The following is a 6,219-nucleotide window of genomic DNA, read 5'->3' on the forward strand; positions in this document are numbered from 1 at the left end:
TTGATCATCCGTCGACTGTTATGTTAAACATCCGTTGATAGTCATTTGATCATCCGTCGAGGGCTTTGTTAATCATCCGTCGGTAGCTATTTTGGCACTTGACTTCATTTCACTTATACAGAATTACAAGACATTACTTATGTACAATTAATTAACCTATTCTGCATATCTAATTAAAGTCAACATGACTTATATGCTACTACAGATTCTATACAAAGGTGCATACATCATTGTGCTACAAACTTATTATTACATAAGCTACTCACTCGATGGATAATAAGTTAATCATCCGTCGGGACTATAATGAGTTATCCGTCAGGACTATAATTCTTATCCGTCGAGTGCTACATTATTTCACTAAGTAAAATCTAATTAGATGTTTTGTTTAAGTGATCATCAAGTACACAACATATTCACAGAAAATAGGAATCCTCTCAACTTGCAGACCATGGTCTAGCAATTCATGTTCTATGTAGGCATAGCATTAACAGGCATGGGAGGCATGGCTTTTATGTTAGGAAATTGAGGTTTACCAGACATGGGAGTAGCCATGGCAGATTTGCAATTAACAGACAAATGATTTACACTACCACACTTGACACAGATCTTTCTAGGAGCATATTTATCAGGTGTGTAGTTATTATGTTTGTTAATCCCTACTTTACCATTCCTATTGTTTTTCTTTTTAGTCTCTGTTTTTACCTCTATTTTCTCAAGTCTGTCACTTAACTGTTTGACAGTCATGTGACCAACATTAGCCTTTTTCCCTTTCTTAGCTTGACTTGACTCTCCTGAAACAAAGTTCTTGGAAACAGACCCATACTTATCATTTAGCTTGATTAATTTGGCTTTGCTAATGGGTTTGCTTACAGCCGACGGATGAGGATTTTTATCATTCGGCGGATAACAATTTTTGTTATCCGACGGATAGTCCTCATCATTCGTCGAGTCTACATCTGTCAGCAATCCATCTACCAAAATAGGTTCTAGTTTCTCCTTATTCTTTTTCCAGGCTTCATCACAAAAAGACTCAATTCCTTGAACCTTGGTGATTTGAGCATGAACATCTCTGGATGTTTTCCATGCTTTAATCACCTCTTGTTCACGATCGAGCTGCTTCTTCAAGATTTCTTCCTTTTTCAAGGACTCAGTTAATTCCTCCTTGGCAATTCTACACTCAATTTTTAGTTTCTCAAACTCAACAAATTGAGACTCAAGCACATTATTCCTCTCACTTAAAAACAAGTTGTTTTCTTTGATTTTAGCATTTTCCTTAGTGAGAGACTTAAGTGTAACACGCAAATGATACAATTCTGTAGACATGTCATTTATTGCATCATTACACTCAGCTTTAGATAAATGTGCAAGGTTTGTAGTGATTACCTGATTGCTTGAGGAACTTGTCTCTGTTTCATCAGACTTGGCCATAAGGGCTAGATTGACATAGCTGACATCTTCATCTTCATCCAAACCATCAGTTGCCCAGTCATTCTCTTGTGTAATAAAAGCCCTTTCCTTTTGTTTGAGTAGATCAAAGTATTTTTGCTTGTAATGTACAGACTCAAACCTTTTCTTACTGGAATCTGACTTTCTACACTCATTTGAAAATGCCCTGCCAAGCCACATTTGAAACATTTGAATTTTGACTTATCCACCATGTTTCTATTTGGCTTGGCTGCTCCAAAGTTCTTTTTGAACTTGAGCTTGGCAAATCTTCTTGAAAGGAATGTTAGGTGCTCATCAATGTCCTCCATGTCATCTTGGCTCAATGATTCTTCACTTTCTGCAGCTAGCCCCTTACCCTTGCTTTCACAGACCTTTGAAGTTGATTCCACAGCTTCCATCTTCACTTCTTTCTCCTTTTCCAGATCAGCAACTAGTGCAATGGATCCTCCTTTCTTCTTTCCTCTCTCCATTCTTTCATCCTGCTCTATCTCAAGCTCATAGGTTTTCAGAATGCCATACAGTCTCTCTAAAGTAAACTCCTTATAATCTTGTGAGTTTCTCAATGAGACTGTCATTGGTTTCCATTCCTTTGGAAGAGATCTGAGAAATTTCAGATTGGAGTCTTTAGTCTGATAGACTCTCTTCCATGCAACTTAAGAGCATTTAGTAGTTTTTGGAATCTACTAAAAATGTCAGTGAGTGACTCACTTTCTTCATTGTGAAAATGCTCATATTGCTGAATCAGGAGCTGCATTTTATTTTCTCTTACTTGCTCAGTACCATCACAGATTATCTGTATTGTGTCCCAAACTTCCTTGGCAGTCTTGCAGTTGATGATGTTATCAAACATGTCTGCATCAACACCATTGAACAGAATGTTCATGGCCTTTTTATCTTTCCTGACTTGTTCAATATCAGGATCAGACCATTCATGCCTTGGCTTTGGAACAGATGGCTCATTTCCTGTTGCAGCTCTCATTGGAACATGAGGGCCTCTTTCTATGCAGTCCACATAGGCCTCATCTTGAGAAAGCATATGAAGATGCATCTTTACCTTCCAATGATGGTAATTATCTTTATCAAGAAAAGGAATCTTGACTCCAACATCTTTCTTGTTCATCTTGCTGAATTGTTTTGATCTTTAAACTCTTTGTAGATTAAGAGCTCGCTCTGATACCAATTGTTAGTCCCTTAACAATGTAGCAAGAATTACAGAAGGGGGGTTGAATGGAATTCTTGAACCTTTTTCTTGAAATTAAAATGTTCAACTCGATTATTGATATATTTTTTTTGATTAGCACAATGCGGAATATAAACTCAAAGGAATCAAAACACAAGTAATTAAACACAAGAGTCTTTAAAAACTTTCTGGTGGATTTAAACAATTCCACCAGAGATATATATATATATATAATATATCGAGAGCACTCTGTGTGCAGAAATGCTCACAGCTGCTTACAAAATAGAACTTCTGAGAATACAGGAAATGCTAAAGATTAAGCTTACAAAGATTTCTCTGTTTTTGTGTTTTTCAACTATCTCAGTTATTTTTCTATTTGTTACTCTCTTGGTTTATATAATACCAAGATTACAAAGTCAAAAAGACTGAACAAATATAAAATCTAACAGTTTTAATCTTTGCTGCTTTTTGTCCTCTATTACCCAGTTAATGGGCTTCCACAATGTGTTTGTATCCAACTCGACGGCTGTGTGTCAGCTTTCACTGTTCAACTGATGTTTGAATTCTTGATATGATCATCCGTCGACTTTCAGATCATCCATCGATGACTTGATTGATCATCCGTCGATTGCTATGTTAAACATCCATTGATAGTCATTTGATCATCCGTCGAGGGCTTTGTTAATCATCCGTCGGTAGCTATTTTGGCACTTGACTTCATTTCACTTATACAAAATTACAAGACATTACTTATGTACAATTAATCAACCTATTCTGTATATCTAATTAAAGTCAACATGACTTATATGCTACTACAGATTCTATACAAAGATGCATACATCATTGTGCTACAAACTTATTATTACATAAGCTACTCACTCGATGGATAATAAGTTAATCATCCGTCGGGACTATAATGAGTTATCCGTCGGGACTATAATTCTTATCCGTCGAGTGCTACATTATTTCACTAAGTAAAATCTACTTAGATATTTTGTTTAAGTGATCATCAAGTACACAACATATTCACAACAGAGCTTCTTGAATAAATAGTTCAAAAAGCTCATGAGAAATTTTCAGCTCTGCTAACCCAAGAGAATCGAATGGCATATCCAATTTCCTCATCCACGAAGGTGCATTCAAAACCTGCAGTTGCTCTGCTCCTTTCTTGTCAATAATACCTGATTTCCCCATTAAGGATCTCTCTAAGGTCTCTGAATTTGGCAATTGCTCAAGCTCTGAATTTACTACAGAGTCGGCCCACTCTACTTTAAAGCACTCCTCTTTAGCTATGGGTAACTTTATTTCCTTGAACACATTAAAAGTGACCTTTTGATCGTAAACCTTCATCGAAAGCTCTCCTTTTTACACATCGATCATAGTTCGGCCTGTAGCCAAGAATGGTCTTTCCAAGATAATGGGAATCTTCTTATCTTCCTCGAAATCAAGAATTACAAAGTCAGCAGGAAAAATGAGTTTATCCACCTTGACCAAGACATCCTCCACAATACCTCATGGATAAGCGATGGAACGGTCAGCTAGTTTCAATGACATGTATGTTGGTTTCGGATCTGGCAGACCAAGCTTCTTGAAGATAGATAAGGGCATCAGATTGATGCTAGCTCCTAAATCACATAAACACTTTTCAAACGATAAGTTTCTGATGGTACAAGGAATAGTTAAGCTTCTAGGATCTTTAAGCTTCGGAGGCAACTTATGTTGCAGCACAGCACTGCATTCCTCCGTTAGAGCAACGGTCTCTAAATCATCGAGCTTCACTTTCTGAGAGAGAATACCTTTCATAAACCACGCATAGCTAGGCATATGTTCAAGAGCTTCAGCGAAAGGTATGTTGATATGAAGTTTCTTGAACACCTCCAGAAACTTAGCAAATTGCTTATCCAACTTCTGCTTCTGCAGCCTTTTAGGAAAAGGAAGTGGAGGATAGACCTGTTTCTCCCCTGTATTACCCTCAGGAGGAGTGTGTTCCACAATTTTCTTCCTTGATTCCACTTCTGCTTCCTTTTGCACATCTTCTTCAGCCAAAACTTCAGATTCTGGAACTTGAGATTTTTCAGGGCTTGCACCCTTCCCAAACCTTAATGTAATTGCCTTAACCTGCTCTTCTGCTTCCCTCTTGCCTGGAACTTCTGTATCACTAGAAGGCATTTCTGGTAGTCGATTCAATAAGGGGTTAGCAATTTGTCCTATCTGGTTCTCCAGATTCTGGATAAAAACAGCCTGGCTTTGGCATATAAGAGCCTGGATTTTGCACATAAGCCTCAACTCCTCCAATTCAGATTTTTCATTCGAAGATAGACCTGCATCATGAGTTTGTTGTTGAAGTTGGAGTTGTTGTCTTGGTGCAAATAGTTGCTGAAACCAGGAGGGTTGAATTATTTTGCTCCAAACTGCTGGAACGGCTGTTGCATCTTATTCTGATTGTTGCTCCATCTGAAGTTAGGATGATTCCAGTTGTCAGGATGATAAGTGTCTGGAACTGGTTGTTGTGATCTCTGAAAGTTGCTCACAAACTGAGCTGATTCACTAGATATAGCACATTGCTCCATCGCATGCGAACCTGTACATAGCTCACAAACACTGGTTATCTGATTAACACCCAAGTTAGCCAGAGAATCGATCTTCATAGACAATTCCTTTAGTTGAGCAGTGATAGACATAGTTGTATCCACCTCAAGAACTCCCGCTACCTTGCTTTGTGGCAATCTCTGGGCTAGATACTGATATTCATTAGCAGCCATCAGTTCAATTAGATTATAAGCTTCCTCATAGCTCTTTGCCCATAATGCTCCGCCTGATGCTGCATCGAGCATGGGTCTGGACTTTGCTCCCAACCCGTTGTAAAAATAATTGATGATCATCCAATTATGCATTCCATGATGAGGACACTTCCTAAGCATCTCCTTATAGCGCTCACAAGCTTCACATAGCGATTCCCCCATTTGTTGTGCCAATTGAGTAATAGCATTCCTGAGTGCAGCTGTCTTCGCCATAAGGAAGAATTTAGTAAGAAACTTCTGAGCAAGATCTTCCCAAATAGTAATCAAACCAGCTGGTAGAGAGTGTAACCAGCTCTTAGCCTTGTCCCTCAGAGAGAATGGGAACAGTCTCAGCTTCACAGCATCTTCAGAAACACCGTTGAACTTGAAAGTGTCGCAGATCTCAATGAAATCCCTAATGTGCATATTGGGATCTGAACCCCCAAACTAGATTGAATTCTGCACCCATTGAATTATGCCAGGCTTGATCTCAAACGTACTAGCTATGATAGCTGGCCTAACAATGCTAGATTGAATGTCATTCATCTCGGGTTGAGAAAAATCCATCAAGGATTTCGTTCGTGCTGCTGGATCTCCCATTGTAATGAGTACCTGAAACACAAACAAATAAACCGTGAGAGTAAAAGAGTCCGAGTCAGTGAACTTTAACGACCACGGATGACAAGCACATAAACTAAAATTTAACACCGAGTCCCCAACAGCGGCGCCAAAAACTTGTTAGGGCGAAAATACGCGCTAAAATACACGCAAGTATACGCGATTGCAAGTAATATAAGATATAAATCAGATTCG

The 6,219-nt window shown here is 38.5% G+C and overlaps 1 non-coding gene across 1 annotated transcript; it reads left to right on the forward strand.

Moving 5' to 3' along the window:
* The first annotated feature begins 5,518 nt into the window (after nt 1–5,518).
* On the forward strand, nt 5,519–5,625 carry LOC141676059 (small nucleolar RNA R71). The gene has a single exon (XR_012556669.1). It is a non-coding gene; the product is annotated as a small nucleolar RNA R71 (small nucleolar RNA).
* Nucleotides 5,626–6,219: the final 594 nt, after the last annotated feature.

This window comes from Apium graveolens, chromosome 7, assembly GCF_009905375.1.
Source record: "Apium graveolens cultivar Ventura chromosome 7, ASM990537v1, whole genome shotgun sequence".
Lineage (NCBI taxonomy): Eukaryota > Viridiplantae > Streptophyta > Magnoliopsida > Apiales > Apiaceae > Apium > Apium graveolens.